General features: G+C 36.7%; 1 protein-coding gene across 4 annotated transcripts in view; it reads right to left on the bottom strand.

Moving 5' to 3' along the window:
* The window catches only part of ARHGAP5 (Rho GTPase activating protein 5), a 107,630-nt gene that overhangs the window by 70,919 nt on the left and 13,344 nt on the right, over positions 1-23,367 (bottom strand). Inside the window, exon 2 of one of the 4 annotated variants that reach the window (XM_019754531.2) lies at positions 10,467-10,555. The gene's annotated coding sequence lies outside the window, so the exon portion shown is untranslated. Of the gene's footprint in view, positions 1-9,273; positions 9,445-9,646; positions 9,792-10,466; positions 10,556-23,367 lie in introns of those variants that run through there. The other 3 variants (XM_074328127.1, XM_074328128.1, XM_019754530.2) reach the window with 3 other exon arrangements.

Genomic DNA, 23,367 nt, shown 5'->3' with positions numbered 1-23,367 from the left:
TTAAAAATAAGTTAGCTTTGCATGACATTTATGGTTTTTCACACCAAATTCACAGTAAACTACCAATTAGATACAGTGAGGAACACATCCATGACCTTCTTTATAACAATGCTCTCAGGCAAGCTACCTGCTGGTATTCTGAAGTCAGCTCCAGAGCTTATGTCAGGAGTCACCATAAAGTGATTTTCAAACTGTGATGGAAAAATTATTTCATCTAGACATAGGAAACAATATTGGGCAAATAGTTGCTCTCTCCTTCCAACTTTCTCAACAAAGCAGTGTTTTCTTTTTCTGATTTACGGGTTTATTTAACTCAGAAGCTTTAGTTTTAAGTGTTTTCAGATTTCAAAAAAGTTTGAGAAACTCTAGACTAGAAAAAAAATGCCATCACCCTGCCCTCAAAAAGATTTTGCCATTTGTTTGGGTGAGATTGTTATTACCACCTCACAGGAGAAACAAAGCTTTTATGAGGTTGGCTGTAATAGGCTATAAGGGAATCTAATTTCAGACATACATGAATTATCCTCAACATCCAGGTCAAAATTGCCCTCCATTAACTAAGGTAGTTTTTCTTCTGTGCTGCAAAAAAAAAAAAAAAAAAAAAAAAAAAAGGAACAAATCTATTCTCTTCTTGTGCTCCCACTAATAAACTAATGGCCAATGTCTACATACGAGAAATTTCAAAAATTCCTTTCAAATATATTTAATGGTGATATTTATGTCAACCTGTATTTCTACTTTTGATGTAACTTTACTTTAACCTGTTGTCATTTTCTTGTAATTTCTAGCATTGTGCTTATTCTTACTCATGAAGAAACTAAGACAAAACTAACAATGATCTACTCAAAGTTAAGGGTTAAGAGCATCTTGATGACCAATCTTTAATAAACATTAGAAAGCTTTTGTTATTAAGCTTTTAAGTTTGCAATGCAGTTTCTCATTATGCCTTAGATCACCTTATTTCAAGGAAATGTCTGGATTAAGTGTCCTTACAGAAATGAATGACAATGCATTAATTTGAATGGAACTGTCCTACAACTGCTGAAATGAAGCTCTCTCTACATCTAAGTTTTCTAAGATATTTTACTAAGCCATTCAAACATAACATGCTCCTTTTAATGGAGTTTTAGTAATATGGAGTAGCTTTCTACAAAAATAAGCTTTCAATTCTACAAAGATTCTAGGAAGCTGAAAAAAATAGATTCTCAGTAATTCTGGATTTGAACTAAAATTTTACTTTGTACCTTTTCACAAAACTTGCATTCACTTTAACAAGTTATTATGGTGTGTCAGGAAATTCCTATTGGCCCTATCTTCAAAATATATCAAGAATTTATCACTTTTCACTACCTTTACTGCTATAACTTTGACCATCATCTCTGGCCCTAGATTATTAGAAAGGCTTCTAATTCCCCTGCTTCCACTTCTGCTCCTCTTCCCTAGGTTATTCATATCAGAGTAGCCAGAATGTTCCTTTTTAAAACATAAGTCAGAGCCTCCAATTCTTCTGCTGAAAACTCTCCAGTGGCTCCTAAAAGTAAAAAACAAATCCTTTCAATGGTTTACCATAAGACCTTCCTTCTCCAACCCTGTCTTTCTCTCTGATCTACTCTATTACTATTACTACTACTCTTACTATTCGCCCCACTCTCATTCTGCTCCAGTCACAATGAAAACACCGAACTCTTCACTGTTCCTTGACATGTTAAGCATATTCTGGCCTTTGCACTTACTTTTCCCAATACTTCCCAAAATCTCCCTTGCTAACTCCTTACTCCTAACTTACTACACAACATATTTCTTTATTACTTGTCATTAACCCACCCACTTCAGGTTTAATAAAGATCTACAAATCTTTATATCCCAAGAACCCAGAGCAGTGCCTCCCACATAGCAACTACTCAATAAATGCATGAATCGCAATAAATTTAAAATCAAAATGCTCTTAATCCTTTGGCAAATAAAAAAGTATGTTATGTTTACTAAATAAGTGCTGTAATTTACTAATCTAAAAGGTTTTCTAAAGCTATTTATGAGAGGAAATACACCTATATTTCAAGGTCCCAAAAATTTAGTCAAAAATTAAGCAATGAGAATGCAGACTATGATCTATAGCAATGTATTCAGCCAGAATAATCGTCTAATTTTTATTTTTGAAACTTTTAAAATCACAATATAGGAAATTACATTTTCAAGACATAATTATGTGCTCCATCTTCTTTAAGTCAAATAAATAAAATATCCCTAATATAAACAGATATTCAAGAGACAAGAAAGCTCTAAGCCCAAAGATTATCACATATCCCACAATCTTAGGTAAACTTATCTAGAAGAATTTAAGAATAAAACTGTCAACTGTATACTAAAAGATGGATATGATATATTGATATACTATTATTTTCTTTAATGTTGCTCATTTTTTCTTTTTGTTTTTATTATTGGGGAACAGTGTATTTTTCCAGGATGTCAAGTTGTTGTGTTTTTTTTTTTCCAATCTAGTTGTGGGGGGGGCGCAGCTCACTGGCACATGTGGGACTTCAACCAATGAGCAATGCACTCTAACCACTGAGCAAACCGGCCGCCCACCGGAGGCTCAGCTCCAAGCTCAAGCTGTTGCTTCTCAATGGACCATGTGGGGATCGAACTGGCAACCCTGTTGTTAAGAGCTCTCGTTCTAACCAACTGAGCCATCCAGCTGCCCAATGTTGCTCATTTTCAATCACAAATTTATCAATGCTGTGAAAAATTAGAAGAGGAAATGCACAAGCTATTTTAACATATATAAGATAGCTAAGTAATTAAACAGTTTAGTACCTGTAAGAGGGTTGATCATAGTATTTTCTTTGACCAAGGTTTCTACAACATAAACACACAATCTTAAAGTTGAAAGAAACGCTAAAAAGTCATCATTCCTATAAATTAGTCTTTAGACAAGACTATAATCAGGTGAATGAAAAGAGAATGTACTAATAATTTCAACAATTTATATAGTGACTAAATAACCTAGTATTATTGTGGTAGGATTTTGGGTTAAACTCTGTTAGGATGAAGATTTTGTTTGTTTTGTTTTTTACCATATTTCCAGCACCCAGAACAGTGCCTGACACACAGTGGGTACTCAAATATTTGATGACTAGACAAATCAATCTCCTCAGATCCTAAATCATTAGGCAATCTTGGTCACATCTATAGTAGCAATTAACAAAAATCACAAACTGCTACGGGCCCAGAAAGATTAGAATAGCAGAATATTCTAATATAAAAAGTCCAGTTATTTTTAAGAACTATAGTCTGCTCATTAACACAAATTATGGGCTTATAAACAGTAAGCCTGAAAGTTCAATGAAGTATTTCCAGGACCATCCAAATAGGCAGTACTCTGAAAGCTCCCCGAGCCCTACTCAGCAAAGGTAATTCCGCTTTTACCCATTTTTACCTTTCGATATTTCAAGTATCTGTTTTTAAAAAAGTTTCACTGAATAAAATATTTAAAAACCAATGACCTAAACCATTCCCAAACAGATTAACTGCCTACCCTATTAGTCGACACTTTCTTCTAACAGGTCACTGAGGCCTTGGTGTAAAAGTTATTCTCAACTTTTCCTAGACCATTTCCTTATCCTGTGCTGAAAGCAGAAGAACCAAAGGTCACTTCATTTGTATCAACCTATGTAAACAACACATTAAGTATTTACTGTGCTTAGCTACTATCTGCTTAGCTTCATGTCAGAAGTTTTGAGGGTACAAAGGTATGTATAGAGAAGTCCACCAGTGCTATGAATGTGCTCTCCTCCCTTCCAGGGTCTGAGTCCTTTCTCCTCATTTTGGAGAATTGAGATAGTGGCGGAAAGGGCATAATTTAACATTCAATACTGCAATGCTATTAAAGGAGAACACCCTTATTTTAATTATACAACTATACTAGGTAAGGTTTAACAATTTTCTTAATGATGGTGACATTAACAAGTCGAGTAAGAATCTCAAGAAGGGGTATAGACTAAAAAGGAGGTGTGGATTCTTTTTTACAAGGCTCAAAAGTACTTTCCCCACTATTCTTAAGTAGCTTTATAGTACCATAGCTAAGGAGACAAAGGTAATGTGCTATACTATGGAAATGATAAATGCAATAAGGATTCAAATAGTACAAATTGGAATATATCAGGGGTTGGAAATTTTTCTCTGTAAAAGGCCAACAGTAAGTATTTTAGGCTTTGCCTTCCATACAGTGTCTGTTACGATTCAACTCCGCATCATAGTGCAAAAAAACCACTGACAATACTTAAATGAATGACCATGGTTGTGTTTATGGACACTGAAATTTGAATTTCATAATTTTGACATATCACAAAATATTATTCTTTTGTTTCCTTAACCATTTCAAAATGTAAAAAGCTATTATACCAAAACAGGCAGGTGGTCAGATTTGGCCCAAAGGCTATATTCTGCAGACCTCTAAGCTTCAGTGAAGAGAAAGGATTTGAGTGTACTTTAAAAAATAGATTAGATTTGGATTTAAAACAGAAGTCATTCCACGTGTGTGATTAGGGAAGTGGTAGAGCACTGCTGCCATGATGGAAAGTAGAGGCATTTTCTTATTTCTTTTATTTCTGAAGATATAAGATATGACTATAGAAGGTCTTCAGTGGCTAAAAGGAATTAGACCTTATAATAAGCAATAAGATGATATTCTAGACTGGAAGTGGGATACAAAATTAGATTTGGTGGGGCAAAAAGCCTATGAGATGGTTAAATATTGCAGGCTTTAATGCACCTGAACTATCACAGAACTTTAAAAAAGCAAACCAAGACACAGAGAGCTTGGGGACTGGCTGCTAGATATAAAAAAAAACAAATCAGTCAATGTTTCTTAATGAAACAAAATAATTGGTTTCAGCAATAAACGGTGGTTATCACTTCAGTTTCAGGTGACAATATTTCCAAAGACAAATGAAAATACAGAAATGAAATGAGGCAAGGTCTAGAATATAGTAATATGAAGATCATAAACTTTTAGAAAATTATTTAAAGGACCTCTTAATATTCTTATAAGAAATACCAAAAGGGTTACATACTTAGTTCATAGAGAAGAAGAGAAATCTGGCCCTGCCAATTCTCCAGATCATAGGAATGTTAATTTTCCACTAGTTTACTAGTCAACCAAAATAAGTAAATATAAAAGAGGTATTATCTTGGCTCTGAAAAGGTAAGTACAGAAAGAAACATAAAATTTTGGGTCAAGAAGGGTACACGATCAACAGGAAGAAAATGAACTATACATCAGAAGCCAAGGTAGTTTGTCCAAGGTTCTTTAACAATACAACAAAGATCGATAGACAGTAACGCAAACATTATTTCCCCACCACTCCATTAACTTTGTGTTAACACTTTCCCTCACTTCTTTGAATTTGGGTTATAAGGTACAAACTGATAGGCTTACATTTTTACTTTATATTCCCCCCCCCACTTGCTAATCTATCCTGCACTTCCCTGTACTTTAGTCAAGCATCATTAACTTACATGAGTCTTTTTTTCCTCACTTATCCCAATCCTATGAAACTTTCAAATGTCATCTCCTTTATCTAAATTCCCTTCTCACCGATTTTTAAATCGGTGTGTATTGCCTTGTATGTGGTTCTTCTACTTTGCCTTGAACTGGCATTTAACTATTCCTAAATTGTCAAACTCCCTAACCAGGGCTATAAGCTCTTTTAAGAGAGTAATATTTTGTATTTCCTTGTATTCCTCACAGTGCCCAGCTGCTCAATAAAATATTGGTTAGGGATAATAAAATAGGCAAAATCTAATATGAAGCTAGAAAAATGAAAATTTACTTTTACTATTAATGTTTCATAATGAAAAGCTTGAGAATCTAACTGACATACACTAGTCAAATTTAACCCTAAAATTACAATTATACATATCTCTTTTTCCTAAGTAATAGTTCTTATTCTACGTAGTAAAACAGGTGTGTGACCAAATACTAACAACCTATTTTATATATTTGACTGCTAGTCTAAGTTATTGTGGACAGTTCACCTCCAAAAGACTGTGAAAAAAAACCATCTTTGTTTACTGTGTCTCACATTCAAACTCCCACTTGCAGTGAAAATATCCAAATTCAAATGTTTCTTCTTCTGTTAAAGGAGTCCCAAAGAGGCCTTGATAGAAATAGTTGTTTTCTTTTGTGCATCTTTTAGTACTTGTAACTATTTACTCCCTCTTCAACTAAAGCTTCAGGTACACACATCTCCAATTTACCAAGGCCAGATACACAGTAAGTGCTAAATAAAGGAAATATGAATTAATGAATAACAAATCAGAGGCTTTCAATTCTCTTTAATGCAAATGATTTCTTTTTTCTTTTTCAAATGAATTCTTACATTTAAGCACATTTCATAAAAATAGAAACTGCCTTTGTCTGGGAGGGTGAGTTGTCAGAGGAAGCCTCAAGACACCCAGGAAAAATCGATAAGGAGTCCAAGGAACAGAGTCTGAACACCAATCAATTTAAAATTATACTTAAAATTCTTACCATTAAAACTATTTTTCTTAATTTCTAGTATGATTTTTCCTGGTTTGATAAAATGATCAACAACCTTCACTTGAACAAATAGAAGTTTGATTACTCAAGTCACCAAATGATGAATCACTTTTATCAAAGTTTCTTCATAGTTCTTTCAAAAACCAAATTCCCCTGGTGAACTTTAAGTGTATTTTATAAACATAGACCATCACTGAACACAATACTACACAATGCTTCTTCAGTCAATTACACTAGCCTCATACCTTCTTGGTGTACAAAGAAAAAATCATGGGTTTCACAGCCCAAATAGATAGCTTTTAAAAATTTTAAATAATATATGAAACTGAAGTCATGACAGTTAAAACTTATTCTGTAGCTATAAAGAAAATCTCTTTTATGCCGTTTCATATTTAAGAAGTGAATACTAAAGACAACAATTACCTTAAGTCCTGCTAATGTTAAAAAAGTAAAAGCTTAATGCAGTCTTCATGAGACTTAACTTTTTCAATGTAAAAAATTGAGTTACAAAATTGTTACTCTAAGCTATGTAACTTCAATTCCAAAAAAGGAATGCAAATACAATTATTTTATTCCTTAAAAAACCTTAACTTACAAGGTAAGGTTAAAATAATTTATTTTCTCCAAAAGAGTAACTATACTAAATCTGTCTCATAAAAGGGGGACGGGGGAGATGGTTTCAAAACATTTTGGGTAAGCACGTGACAGAATTAAGATTGTAATTTTGCAATACATTTTTTAAATTGCTAAAGTAATTTAAATGGGGAGGGGAGAGGTATTAAAAAACTGATAAAGACATCAGAATTCTGTGACGTCTTTCTTATGTCAAAGTGTAATCCACCCCATTCCCCCATGTTCTTATAATTAATGTACAAATAGTAAAATAAGACCAGCTGAAGTGGTTAAAAAATGTAGCCTACACATGCCGACCCAAATCAATTGTTTTCTAGTCATCTGTATCATTCTAATTTCTGCTTAATTCAATCAGATCAATAGAGCTATTTCTTGAAAGTTACATGCATAGGCATACCCAGCTTTCCAATCGTGTATATTTAATCATGAAGTGCCTGAAGGCCTACATAAGTTTTTGGTGATGTGCACTTAACCACACTCACACTCTTCCTTTGCTCTACAATGGATAAAAGAAATGTGGGTCAATTACAAAGAACGGATGAAAGAGCAAAAAATGAGAAAGCAATTTAAAATGGAAGCAAAACCTTAATCTGGAAACTGTCTAGTAGGTTATCTATATGGTCACTATGTTTACCTAAAAATAGAGCACTTTTATCATATTAATGTTAAGTAAATTGGAAATGTTAAGTAAACATTTCCAAACACATTTTACTAATATAGCTTAACCAAATATTTTTCCGAATAGTTGCATCTAGATCGAATTGTTGTTGTAACAACTATTTTAAATGGACATTTACAGAAATATTCCCTGAAATGAATGAGATCCTGAATGCAAACAAACACCCCCTAATATGGTGTTCAAATTGAGTACTGGTTTTGGATGTAAGTGGAGCCGGCAACCCCGCCACCAACACCTGTAGAAGGCATAAGCAAAGGAAGCTACTCGAAGACCAGTAAATACAGCGACATATTTCACTGTTTCACATCTGAACATTTTTAAAAATAATATCGTTTCCTACCTATCACAAAGGAAAAAGCAAGTTATCGTTGGGAATTTGAACTTGAAAATGCGCGTACACACCATCCACATGCTGCATGTCTAGATTTAAAACTTAAATTCCCATTTATTAAGCAAGCAGGGGCGAAAACTGGATCTCTATCACATGGTGAAAGAGTCTCCCCTACAACTTTCTCGAAATTTTACTAAACGTCCTAATAGTTTGCCTTTACTTCCGAGCACCTTTCAGCCTCAGCTGCACCCAGAGCCTCCTCCTCACTTGCATTTCTAATAACGCTGTGGAGGGAGGGTGTGAGGGAGGGAGTGAGTGTATTTATGTGTGGATAAGTGCGCGCGCGCTCCCGCGCGCTTCCCCACCCCCACCCCGATACTTTTCTTTAGTGGAAACGGAGGTAGAATCTAAAGGTTATTCTAGCGAAAACTCAGTATCAGAGCCTCAACCCAGTCGCAGTCAACCGATAGGACTCTGTGTTTTGGTTGCGCAGTGCAACTTCTCACACCCTAGCCCCAGCAGCAGCTGGGAAATTGGTGAAGAGAACCCAGGAAGGAGTGGAGGAGACAGGGGAAAGTGAAAGGGCCGAGCCCCCTGAAAGGCGCTTTAAGTTTGCAACGAAGATCGTGTTTCTGCAAATATGCGCCCACCCCCTCTCCCCCTTCCAGGTGGAACTCGTTAGCAGCAACCCAGCCAACAGACACCACCACCTTCCTTCCCCACGTACCATCCGAGACCAGCGCAAGTGAGGGCGGCGGGCGAGAGCGGACGCCTGGCGGGGCCGGCGCGATCCTGGCCACCAGGCCTCCGCCGACCCCAGCCCGTCACCTGTGGAGAAAGCGCCCCCTCCCCCGGCCTCGCTGCCCTTCACGCCGACCGTATTCCCCCAGCGGCAGCCACCCCCCGCCGGCTTGCGAGGACTGAGCGCGGAGCCAGGTTCCCCTCAGCGGCTGTGGGGCCCCAGCCCCTTGAACTGGTTACAACCGGCAGCGGCCACCGAGCGGGCAGCCGGCGGCGGCAGGGCCCTAGTCGTGGCGGAGAGGGGGCGAGCGGTCAGGCCCGGAGGAGAAGGGGGTCGCAAGGTCCTACCTAACACCGTCGGTCTCCTCCGTCTCCTCCTCAACGGCAGCGGCCCCGGCGGTGGCGGCGGCAGCGACATTCCTGGGGAGCGCTCCCGCCGCCGCCTCCTCCTCCACTCTCTGCTCGCCTCTTTCCTGGCGCGCTCACCGAGCGTCGCGTCCCTTCAGCCACCTCCCCCGCCCTCCCCAACACACACGCCCCGAAACCTTGAGCCCTACGGCTCCCGCTGCCGGGTAACCCACCCTCCCTCCCTCCCCGCCACCAGTGGCGGCCCCGTCCCTCCCCCCTTCCCCTGCTCTGGCTGCCGCGCCGGGCTCAGTAATGGCGGCCACTCGGGCTCCCTCGCGCTGACGGAGCTCTCTCCTTCTCTCCCGAACTTTACCTCAGCATCTCTCCCGGCGCGCACCGCCGGAACGCACGCGCGCGCGCTCAGCCACACACCCGGCCGGGGGCGGAGCGGCGGCGCAGCCTCGACGGGGCGCGCGCGCGCACCCGCACCGCCCTCCCCACAATCCCCCACCCCGGCCGCCCTCACCTCGCGACGCCTCCCGCGCCGCGCGCCGGGCTGAGCCCCGCCCCTGCCCTCGTCTCCCGGGAGCCTGGGAAGGCGCGAGCGCTTGGAGCCGGTGGGAGGGGAGCAAGCGCGGGGCCGCGTCCTCGCTGGCGTCCTGGCTCTCCCATTGGCTTCTGCCCCTCCCCCTTCTTCCTTCACCTCTCCCATCCATTGGTTCCCTCTCCTACTCCATTCCTTCTCACCTTTTCCCTTTTACCCATTGGCGTGAGTATTTTTCCTCAGCTTTCCCCTTTCTCCGTATTCTGCTCCTCCTCTGTCCCATCCTCCACGCTTTAGAAGATACAGACTGTGCAGCCCAGAGCACTGTTGTCTCCGAATCTTCCCTGCTTTCTCCCTTTCCTTCTGTTCCGGTTTCTGGCCGAAACAGTGCAAACCACAATACTGCAAAGGAACCTGACATTGTTAGCGGTTGCAAAACATCGCTTGGGCACTGAATGATTCTCGATACACCCCTTTACGGTTTCTAAGCATTAAAGAATTAATGGGAGGAAAATATGCGCCCAAGCTCGTTCGCAGGGACATGCTCGTGTGTGTGTGTGTGTGCTCCTGTGTGTGCAGCCAGCCTTCTGCCTGGGGAGCATAAGCCAACTACAGACATCACCCGCCCGGGACCTGGTGATGTACTCACCTAGAAGGCAAAACTCCATGGGAGCCAGAAGAATCTTTTTCTCCGTCGACAGAGCACAGGGAGGCATCAGGCCCTCGGCTTAATCTGTCCTTATGGAAATAAAGCGAAATTTAAAACTTGGTATGGGTTTGAGGGTGGCCCCAAAGACCCTTTCTCACACCACTATCAGCACAACCTTAGGAACCATTAGCCACCTGAATTTCATTATACTGCCTTAAATATATTCAATATTTTTGAGACTTCACAAGTTTGGGGGTACACTAGACTTTTGGTGTATTTCTCTCATCTGGGCGTTGGCATTGAATGGTGGAGAAAGGACAGTAGAAAACTGCTTTTCCTTTCACCATTGAAAATGAGGTCTTGTGACTTTACCAAGGTCATCAGAATCTGTTTTATTTAGAGGTCTTAAAATAGTTGCCAGCAGATAAAAGAATGAGAAAAAACATAAATCTACCCCAAATTCGTTGTTAAGTCTAAACGAAAGAAGTAATTAGGGCTAGAATTTCTCTTTGGGGAAAGATTTGTTTCATTATTAGTGAAGTTAACTTATAAAAAGTCTTTTAAATTCAAGTTATTCTTTATTTTGTGTGTTACATAAGGTAGTGAAGTTAGCCAAGTTTGTTTTTTAGTGTTCTAATGATGCAGCTGCTGCCAACCACGTATATTTATGGTCTGTTAGTAAAGAAAAAAAAAACTGTCTTTTGGTAAAAACCTCTTAGAAAATGTTTGTCAGTAAATCTGTCACAATATTCCAGCAGAAGTTATATTCGTTTGTTCCCCACCCCTGTACCTCTACTCTCCATATTTCTCAAAGGTTAACTTTATAGACAAAAGCAGAAGAAATAGGTTTAATTTTACTACCTCTCTTAATCCCTAATTATAGAAATGCATGACTAAAATTCCTTACTCCAGCCACTCTCTTGTATGAGAATGGTACCAAATAGGTTAAGTAAGGTCTAGGTACTTCTTTCTTTCAGTTACAAACCATAGTCAGGGAAGAAAGATGCTAAAGAAAACTTGCAATGAAAGTAAATACAAACGGGAGGAAAGGACAAAAAAAGAGGAGGAAGTTGGGGAGAGGGAATGGAACCATCAAAATGTGGTACTAATGTCAGAAGTACCCATACCTCTTGTACAGGTTGAAGAAGTCATACATTTAAATGCATTTCTTGACCTTTGCACAGAAAGTCCTTAAAAATACAAGAAGCCAATTTAAAGTTATAATTTTGATTTCGAAATGTTAAGGACTAGAGCATGTCCACCCTATGATATATTTTGAAAATTATTTCCTAAATAATCAGAAATTTCATAACAATGGACATGTGTCAACATAAACCAAAGGCAAATAAATCAGAGCTTTTAAAGGAAACATTAACATATCTTCTTTATATGTTAACCTTTCCTGTAAAACAGACATGATACTGAAGAATCAGGACATGATACCAAAAGGAAAAAAAAAATCTCATTTTCTCATAACTAAGACAGCAGAAAATGTTTTGTCTTGTTTTGTTTTAAGCCATGGTTTTTGAGCAATAATTTTCACAGCTGACATTATTTATAGTCATTCTACATCATCCATTTTCATTTAAGGAGTCTGGAACTTTAAGACTTTGCTCCATGTTAATACTATTAGTCTAAAGTTAATATTTTTGTTAGTTTGTTTTTATGTTACTTGCTCTCTCAAAAAATGAAGCATACAGTTTCTTGTACAAATAAAAATATGAAAATGGGAATTGGGAACCTAAGTTCTGTGGTTGAAAATGCTCAGATATCTACAAATAAAAGGTAATAAAGAGCAGAAAATAAAAACCAAAGGATAATATGGCATCTTTTAAAATTGATCAGGAGCTATGTCCTCAGAGAAATAACTTGAAACACCCACTCTCCCCACCCAAAAGGAGAAATTTTGAGGAAATGAATAATTTATTCTTTATACAGAGACAGAAGTAGAGTAAATATTACCAAGCCCTCTCAGATCAACTATTCTTCTTATCTAAAATTAAAAAAAAAATTAAGCACTTACTCAGCTGTATTGGATAATTAAAATCACCCGAAGCTTTGTTCTTTATTTACTTTGAAAGAAATAGTAGAATACGATTTCAGTCAGGCGTTTTAGGTTTTTAATTTAAATATTCTTCACAAATTTCTAGCTATTTAACATATCCTAATAAAGTATTAATATATATGGTTGCTGTTTTTTAGGATCAAAAGAGATGACAACCATGAAAAATGTTATCAAACTTCCAGCTTAGGGCATCAGTGGTGGTAACAATACACGTTTCAGATGTTTGGCTACAAAAGAATTTACCCTACAGACGCAACTACACCCCCTGCTGGAAATTTCTGATCATAACTACTTTGGCTTTTGTAACCTCAACCAAGAACATGAAAAGGCCAATAAAGAGCCTTTTCATTCATTACAAAATTGACCAATACTTTTTGCCTGTCTGATATAAAACATGCTTTTGGAGAACAAACTATCTCAGAAAATCACCCTGGTTACAGACAAAATATACCAAGAAGTTGGAGAATAACGAAGACAACGAGAGCACTGAAAGATTGTTTATTGTCTAATTTCCTATTGAATTTCACAACTCATTTCCACCCCACCTCACCCACCTCCTGCGTAGACTTCTCTCTTTCTCCCTTGTCTCATACAGTTAGGGTAAGATGGGATGTTATTCCCATCAGTAGGCAAATCATGATAGTATAGCAATAACCATAGCAGCCATTTGCTGAATTAAGGTGCTGAAAGGGTTTCTCCAAATTTCTTTTATGGCTACCAATGATATTTTCAGCATGAAGAAAAGGTGCTAATTATGTCTTGGCTGTTACTGTAGAAAATATTTTGACAAGAGTTAAGGTAATTGTGAGCATGGACTGGAACAGTAAGAAAGTAATGCATTGACCTTCCTGGCATTTTGTTCCACAGAGCCTTATTCTGTTGATTTTCCAGAATTGTATTTTCAGACTGAAATCCCAAAGATGGTATCAGAGTTTAGCTTCAAAATGTCATGTTCATGCTGCTCTGGTCCTAGGGCATAACTGAAATAGTGAAAGTAGAACTCTATTTTTGAATAATTAGTATTCTATAAAGATTATTTGTAATGCAGGCTCCTTTTAAAGGAATAACAATTCATTCAGGTCCCACCAGCACAATACTTTAATTAGACAAAAATCTTCAAGTTATTTCCTCTCACAAAAGGTGGTATTGTTGGGCCATCTGGACCCTCCATTGAGTTTTTATGAAAGATCACAGCTTGAATTTAATCAACCCCAATAAGGTTAACCCCATAAAGCTAAAAATAATTGCAAGGTTGCTAACTGAATTCTCTGAGATTGTTACCACTGTCGTCTGCAAATCATTACATTGAGAAGCAGGAACTTGTATTCCTTGACTATTTAACCACAGAACATAATTTTTGTTAATATCCTTTATTCCCACTCTCTTTAGGCAAATTTAGATTGTGAGCTACTCTAGGTAGGAGTCACAAATTAAAGTTTGGGTCTATATAATAACTAGAATATCATTAGTAGAAAGCTCAATAGATTTTTGATAATAATTTGAAACACTCTAGGTTTTATGGATTTCTGAAGATATATTGCTAACAGAAGGCTTTAGATTATATTTGGAAGTACCAGCTGAGATAATTACTTTGGAAAATACAAATCATTTAAAGAAACTGCTGAATTAGCCTGTGGAAGTTGAGTTGGCGGTCCTTTCCCAAGTACAATCCACACTTCTCCACATAATATCTTCCTAGTAGGTAAATGTGACTTGACTTGCTAGCAACTAATAACTGGGGATCTAAACATCAGGGAATACTCTGAAGAATTGGTCAGCATCAGAGTTTCTGAAATCAATAATAAGGTGTCTAATCACTTTACAATGAAGGCTTTGTCATTTTTCCATATTACTATAAGTTGCAGTAGATGATAGGTGTTTGCTTTGCCAATCCATACTTCAACATTGTCTTCAAAAAGAATCTCAGATAACAGTGATTTTTCTGATAAACGCACGACTTCTTTCAACACATCTATTGCATAGTGAGGAATAATAATACTCATCTTTCCCCAGCTAGGCTTCCCTCTCCAGTCCAGAATAGGGCTGTAGCATATAATTCATTTATTTCTAGCTTTTGTTCCCAAAGGAATGCATATTAAACAACTCTTTTCTAGTCTTTACCCCAAAAAGTATTTACATTAGGAATTCTCAGATTTTGCAAACATGATAATGCAAAAGTAGCAAAAATTCATAGTTATGTGTCCTATAAATCAAATTCTTATAAAATTAAATGAAAGCAAATATTTTAAATATTTTAAAAGTATATGTTTATTGAGGTAGAAAATTATCCATTTTATTTTTTAATTTTCTGTGAAAAAAAGTCAGGCTACAAAGCAATAAAGGTGTATGATTCCATTTTTGTAAAAAGAAAATGTTTTGAAAACAAGATGATGATATTATTGACCAACATGTTAATAGAGATTTAATCTAGATGGTAGGATTATAGCTAATGTTTAATTTCTTCTTTTTGCTTTTTGGTATTTTCTAATTTTTTACAATGAACATATTATTTCTCCTGCAATAAAAATTGGGATTATAGTGATGTTGAAAATTGAGAAAGAGAGGCAATGTATAAAGCTAGATAAGGTAAACCATCTTAAAGCAATTGATCTGCCTTTTCTCTTTTATTCTTCCCTTCTCTGTTCTTTTTCTGTCTCTTACTCCTACATTAGATGTTTCTTCCTTCTTCCTTTCTTTTTCTTCTTTTTTTCCTTCTCTGTTACTTATCTTTTGGGCCTTTTACAGACCATCTTGGTCATTGCCAGTTTCTGTCTACAGCAACTTCTGATGTAATGGAATAAAATGGTCTAGGCAAACATAATGTTGCTACCACTGGATTGTGTTGTCTTTGATGACTCTTATTTTAAGTTCTTATAGACCAAAACATATCAAGCAAATAACTTTTTATTATATTTAATGACTCTTTATTTTTAAGTATGTAAATCTGCCAATAGTATTGCCTATATTGCTATGGTCTCATGACACAGATTCTGTTTTTAAACTCTGTTTCTACACTAAGACTGTTCAAAAGATTTTGGTAATAGATAGTTTCTCTAATACTAATAAAGCTGAAATGATCTTTCTACATGCTCTGGTATTTCCCTTTGATCATAAGGTTTTGTGATAAAATGTGTTCCATTTAGATGGTTTCCCATGTGGATTTTCTTACCTTTGGCTTCCATGACCCCAAGGACTCGGGGTTGATTTTCTAAGTCTGGACATTTATCTTGTAGTGTTCTTCCTCCACTACATCCTTTTTAGCACAGTACAATGAACTACCAGTTTAAAGAAAAGGTAAAAATGGTCTTACCATTTTGCAAAGGAATGCCGGGCACAAAGTAGTCTAAAATGGAAAGACCACTGAACTGGGAGTCAGGAGACCGGAATTTGTATCTCAGTTTCTGCTTACTGTGTGACCTTCAGAGGCCATTGAATCTCTCTAAGCTGAAGTTTCCACAAAATGGTCTCTTTGCTACTCTAACATTATTTAGTTTGAAATTATTTTTCAGGGTTAGCCCATAGACCAGGCTTCACTTTTTCCTGGTTCACACTTAATTTAACACTGATCCACAACCGCTACCACACACAGGAGAAAGTTGTTAGTCTTATCTTCCCAGTTGGTTTTATCTGGGGCCCTTACATCATCCCTCCCAACAAAGAAAAAAAAAAAAGAAAAAAAAAAAAGAAAGAAAGAAAAGCAACTTCATCCTGATGAAACCAAGTTAATTTGCATTTTTCCAAAACCCATCCCTCAAATCTATTTTATTAAGTTTGGACCTCCAGATTCCCCAGAACAAGCTTGCCTCATCCCTGATATAAGGTCAGCTGCTCCAAACTTTCTTTGCCATAGGTTGCCTTGTAGTTTCTAAACCCTCAGTTCCACAATTTGTATATCACTTTGTGCCCAACCCCCACCAGCAGTACAATCCAGTATCCAGGTAACCAATTCTGGGTTCCCACAATCCTATTTAGTAATCCATTTGGGCTGCTCATGGTCTCACCCATGTCCTTTCTCCCTTGTGCTCATTTAGTCAGTCCTGTTGCTATCTTGAGCCCCAGACAACCATTAATCTTCTATCTCTAAGGATTTGCCCATTCTGGGCATTTAATATAAATGGAATCATACAATATGAGGTCCGTGCATCTGGCTTCTTTCATTCATCATAATATTTTTGAGGTTCATCCATATTTTAGCATGTATCAGTAATTCCTTCCTTTTCATTGCTGAATAGTAATCTACTGTATGGATAGACCACATCTTGTTTATCCATTCACCAGTTAGTTGACATTTAGATTATTTTTTCCAAAGTGGTTGTATCATTTTATATGCCTGTCAGCAATGTATGAGGGTTCTACTTCCTCTACAACCCGGCCTATACTTGTTATTGTCTGTCTTTTTTATTATAGCCATCCTAATGTATCTTGTTGTAGTTTGAATTCACATTTCCTAATGACAAGTGATGATGAGCATCTTTTTATATGCTTATTAACTATTGGTATTTCTTCTTTGATAAGATATCTATTCAAATCTTTTGCTCATTTTTTTAATTGGGCTGTTAGCCTCATAATTGAGTTGAGCCTCATTGGATCCTAATTTCTCAGATTGAGTTTTCCCGAAAAGAAATCCTTATGATTTTTCTTAATTCAAAGATGACTTTAATATTTCCCAAAGCTTCCCAAGAATTACTATTTTGCATTTTTTCAATACTTCTTTTTCTCAACTTGCAAAATTTTGTAAAAGATACAATATCATTGAGTAAAATATTTTCTCTTCCAGGGCATTCTTATAGCCAGTTTATGTAATTGGCAATACAGTCATTGTGTAGACTTTCTTTCCCCTTTTCTCCTTGTTCAAACAAAATAGCTTCATAACAGTTATCTTATTTGATTTTGTTAGAAACAGTACACTTATTTTATCAGAAAATCTGAGTGAAGGACTACTAAACTGACCAAGATGCACCTGATCCAGGATAGTTGGGATCTCTGTTTCAATATCATGACCCTTGAAAGAAATTTTAAGACATTTCAATCAAAAGTTAGTAAATAGGGGCCAGCCCGGTGGCTCAGGTGGTTAGAGCTCCATGCTCCTAACTCCGAAGGCTGCCGGTTTGATTCCCACATAGGTCAGTGGGCTCTCAACCACAAGGTTGCCAGTTCAATTCCTCAAGTCCCACAATGGATGGTGGGCTCCGCCCCCTGCAACTAAGATTGAACACAGCACCTTGAGCTGAGCTGCCTCCCGGATGGCTCAGTTGGTTGGAGCGTGGGCTCTCAACCACAAGGTTGCCAGTTCAATTCCTCAAGTCCCACAAGGGATGGTGGGCTGCGCCCCCTGCACCTAGAAATGGCAACTGGACTTGGAGCTGAGCTGCGCCCTCCACAACTAAGACTGAAAGGACAGCAACTTGAAGCTGAATGGCACCCTCCACAACTAAGATTGAAGGGACAACAACTTGACTTGGAAAAACGGCCTGAAAGTACACACTGTTCCCCAATAAAGTCCTGTTCCCCTTCCCCAATAAAATCTTTAAAAAATAAAAATAAAAAATAAGAATTAAAAGAAAAAAAAGTTAGTAAATACAACTAACCTTCTTCTTGGTGCCTAATTCATTTTCAGTTAGTAAGTTTTTATGAAAGTGAGTTAACTCTTTTAAGCCAAATGAGTACAACTTTAGAGTACTTCAAAGTGATCTCTTCATTTGATACCTCGAAACACTGCCATGCTTTATAGTATTTTGCAGCGCAAGACAACTTCTTGGCCCAAAAGAAATCAAGTGCCACAGTGATTTAGGGATTAGAAAGAAAGGAGGCTACTTCAGTTTGGACACTCACTTCTGATTTACTCTGTGTACATCCACTGTGTGCCCTGCGGGTTCATGTTACTGCAGTATGTATCCCAAGTGTCATCCTAATTCTAGTAAAAGAGCTCTGGCTTTGACAGTGTTCTGTCTGTTCACCGTGTATTGGAACAGGCTGCTGACAATTCTTTGAATTTACCTGAGGGTAAAACTCTTCACCCTCCCAAATCCTCTCATCAGCTAACTCGCTGACATCAGCTGCCACAGCCCACCATTCAGATAAGTATTTTTAGCTAAATCATCACCATAATAGGTATTTGCAAAAGTATTTTCAAATCAGATGCCACTATGTACATCTGCAGCTTAGAGGGAATGCTTGCCCATCAAACTCTTTGAAGACATAAAGAATAAATACTCTCTGTAAGTTGCTAAGATGAAACATCTTCATTTGAAAATGGAAAAGTATTCATACAAAGTGGAAACATTTTAGGAATGCTGACAATCTCTCCTTAGTCCCACTGGTCCTATAATGTTGATCCAAATCTCACTTAGTTTTAGTTTTTAGATTAATTTTGTTGAGAACTCTTATTGTTTGAAAGTGATATATATTAAGTGTAAACTGGTCATAGGGTAATTATTTTTAGTTTATTCTGGATTATTTTATATATGAAATATATTTGGAGTTTGATATATTCTAGATAGTCAATATGATCCCAAATTTGTTCAAATATAAAAAACATGTGAATACTTAAATATGGAAGAAAATACATAAAAATATTAACAATGGCTATCTCTGGATAATTTTCTGAAAAGTTTTTTCATCATATATACTTTCTTACATATTCATCTTATATACTTTCTCATATATACTTTCTTAGAATTTAAAAAAGGACTTATTTAATGTTGCACATATTAATAATATCTTCACAACATTTCTTAAAATCATATTGACTGGTAAAATACAATGAACAAACGTTCTGAAACTTAGGTAGACCATCTCTTTGGAATGCTATTTTAATATATTCTGTCATGCAACAACTGTCAATTTGTACCCACTAGTTGCCAAAGGCTGTGCTCAAATCAGAAACAGAATCATGGAAGGAATGGTTCCTACCTCTAATGAGTTCATTTTCATGTCCTAGGATTGGATCTTAACTGAGAAGCAGTCCCATAGACTACATCTTTTAATGAAGAGCAAACAAGTCTTTCAATTTCGATTATTCTATAATAGCGTCATCATTTACAATTTCTCATTTTAAACATGACAAACATAGATATAGATAGATAGACAGACAGACAGACAGATAGATAGATGATAGAACCTTCTGAAAACATGACAAATTTGAACAGGCAATAATTTTTCCTTAATCAAACTACCCAACTAACTTCTTCAAATTAATTTTGTGACTAGGGCATTTTCAGACTCACATTCTGAATGTTAGAGGCATTTTGAATCAACTCATTTTTTCTCTTCTATTGTCAAATTTGTATGTAGTCTTGTGGTTTTGTTTTTTGCAGTCTAGGTTAGTGCCATACCACCAAATCACATACAGGCCATTCCAAGCCTGAGTGAAGTCTTGTTTTAACTGGCATATAACTGTTTTTATTTGGGTTTCTGTGGAATTTGGAAGTCTGCAACTCATCCAAAATAAGGGCATTCCACAAATTCCATTTCATAAAAGCCATCCTCCTTTATATACTGTTTCCATTTCCTTCAATGTAACTAAACTTTTAGCAGGACATTCCAAGAAAAGTGATAAAGGGAGGTGTTTTAGACAAGCAAACACAGAATTCTTACTCAGTAAGTCCTCTTGGTGGTATTAATAGCAGTAGCCACAGGAGCAGTAGTAATAACATAGAAAAATAATAATCATAATATAGTTGAACACTTAAAACATCAACCCTTTTAAACAAATTTAGAAAATCCAAGAATTAAAAATATCAATGTTGGTACATGTATTAGTTAGTTCAATACAAATAATAGTCACAATTCTTTAGCAATATGTGCTATTTCTCAAATTAAACATCAAGGCGAGCAAGAACCCACAGAATATAATAGCAGAGGAGACTGAGAACATTCTATGAATGAGCAGAGTTTGTTTGTTGAATTGTAATGAGGGTTGCATTCCGGGTCCTCATTTCATCTGGGAAAGCCTTGGCATGTTTTCTCGAACCCTTCTTTTATGCAGACTCATGGCAGAGTGTTTTGTTTTAGTGATATGCTGTGCATGGTCTACTTATGGAGCACAATTTAATACAAATATTTCCGAGTGTGCTAATTTGTGGGAAATATGCTCCTTAAGAGCTGAAGTAACTTGGATTTCTTTTGCCTGAGAAAGGGAAAACTATTTTTAAGTCTATAAAGGATACAGTGAAGGATGAACAAAAGGAAATGAGCTTACACTGCCATAAGGTTAAAAAGAAGGAAGACCTGACAGTGCTGATTTTAAAAATTAGATACCATAGGGTCTTGCAGGCTTCTCTAGAGATATTTAAAAACCAGAGAGAGTCAGGGGTGCTGCTGACACATCAGGATAAAGGACTAGGTAGATACTCCTATGATACTACTCTTGTCAAGTGAAAAATGCCATCGAAAGCAAATGTTCTGTGTGTCTCAATATGCTTATAAAACAAGGAGATTACCTTTCACTTGGCATGAGAGCACATGGTAAACAATTCTCCAGGGGCACAGGATACATAACTATATCAGAGTTTTATTGTCTTATTTTGTTTCATTGGATTACTGTTCTGAGCCTTTGGTCTTAGACTCATCTTTGCATCCTCGGTTCCCACAGTTAATGATAATAATATAGTAACTAATAATAAATCATTATTCCTTTCCAATATTTGTGACATTTTAAATCATTCAAAATGTTAATAAATAGATGGGAGAAGGGAGATTTGTCATGGATCCCAAAGTTTACACATTCACTTCAAAATGTGTCAGTGGTTTCCATGTGATAGCTTGCGTTTTGAGAACCTATTGATAAGACAAACACAAATACAACAACAAAATCTACCATGAATTTCTTTTCATTTTAAAATGAGTATATTTTGTTAATCCCAGTGGCATTTATGTACATTTGAAAAACTGTACCTGGGGGACACTATATGTTGTCTCCAGACAATGTTTGGTACACATATTTCAAAGGTACGAACAAAAGTTAGCGTCCTAAGGGAAATAACCACCAGAGCTAAACTGAGGAGATCTGGGTCTGCCTAACTCCTTGAACACATGAACAAACTTCTCTGTTCTGAACCTTAATTTTCTTATCTATAAAATAAGGAGGTTAGATTAGCTGCTCTTTAAGAATCCATTGAGCTGTAAAACTTTTTCGATTATATCAGGTCCTTTATTTAGCAACTATACACAACTGGATTTAAATATCACACGTGGATGTAAATGTTAATGTGTGGCAATATCAATGCTTTTCATAATTGGGAAGTTGTTCTTATAAAAAATTTATCAATATTCCTATGCATTTGTGTTTAGTGAACCCAATGTAAATATCCAGCATGCCCATTCTTAAATACTGCTTTATTTTTTACATTTCATTTGGTCAATAGATCCTAAAAATTAGGTTGTAAGATATTTATCCTTACATTATAGATGGAAACATCGAAGACTGTCCAAAGAATCACATGGTAAGTCAGTGAAATAGTTTAAAATGGAGCTGTCGTTAAGAGATAATTTCTGCAAAGACACTAAAAATATCTGTTTATGCTCTCTTCATAGTAATGAATAAGTTATTGAAGTAATCACTGTAGGTAATATGTTTCTCCAAAATTATCACTGTCTTAATTACTGATGACTATTAACTCAGTATTTTCCTAGTTTATATTATTTAATTGTAATTGATTAAAAGATTATAATGTTGCTGTATATTATATACACAGGGTTTGTGTATATTTTTAAATGTTGAAGTTGAACTATACCTTAAAATATTTAACATTAACATTATTATTGCTTATATAAATAACATTTGCAGGAAAATTTTGAGAATGAATGAGTTAGTGGAATTCTAATAAGTGCCATTCTTAGTAAATTTCAATAAACTATTATACTTTTTAATTTTAAAATATCAAGTCATATTTTAATTTTAATATTTATATCCCTATTTGATACGTTTACTTTTCTTCAGTAATATAATACTAGTGTTACCGTTAGCATTTATTTTACTTTTTTGACCATTTTTTACTAAAGTGAGTTTATATACAAAACTAATATGACTTTATATACAAATATACATATATATACTATTTAAATGCCATGCATACATCTCTACCTTTACTTGATCGTTTTGAACTCTCAGTGAACATTTTAGGTAGCTGCAGGTATAACTTTTATTCATAACTGTATCATCATTTTAAAGCCTAATTATAGGAAAATATTTTTGTTTTAAAATTCGGAGAGTCTAGAAATAAAGAGATTCCTACTCCAAGAAACTTGCGATAGCCAGTGTTTTAAGAGCAACTGGGCACCTAAGGTACTCAGAAGATTTGGAAGAAAATAACTATTGCCCAGAATAAATCAGTACCAGTTAAACAAGAGTTTAGTATGTTTACATTTCACCAAGGTATAAAACTCATATTGAGTAAAAATCTAAGAAGTCATGTCAAGATAAGCATTATAAAGGTCCAGAGGTTTAGCTGGTAGTGAAAAGGAGAAATTAGAGCTTAAATCACAAGGAACCTAAACCCAGAAAACATCCACAGAGCCAGGAAGTATGGCATTGAGACTGCTGTCAACTCAACTCTTCCTTCTTTTTATCCTTTTCCTTCCTGAATGAATTAGGATGACTGGGCCTCATTGCAGGCCCCTATAGGGGTTGGCCCCCTTCACAGTCACTCTTCTGTGTGGATATAGTTGCATTCATGAAAACTGACTTTGTAAACTGGAGCAAGCTTTGCACCCTGATTAACTTAAGCACTTGCAAATTCAAGGTTGCTAACGAGTCTCTTCATGGAGCTTTCCCAGGGTTGCACGGTGGGGTAAAGACCTTCCTCAAAAATAAACTGATTAAGGAGTGGTTCAGAT

The sequence above is a fragment of the Rhinolophus sinicus genome, linkage group LG03, assembly GCF_036562045.2.
Source record: "Rhinolophus sinicus isolate RSC01 linkage group LG03, ASM3656204v1, whole genome shotgun sequence".
Taxonomy (NCBI): domain Eukaryota; kingdom Metazoa; phylum Chordata; class Mammalia; order Chiroptera; family Rhinolophidae; genus Rhinolophus; species Rhinolophus sinicus.
Note: the sequence above shows the minus strand (reverse complement) of the source record. Positions and strands in the feature narration are given on the sequence as shown.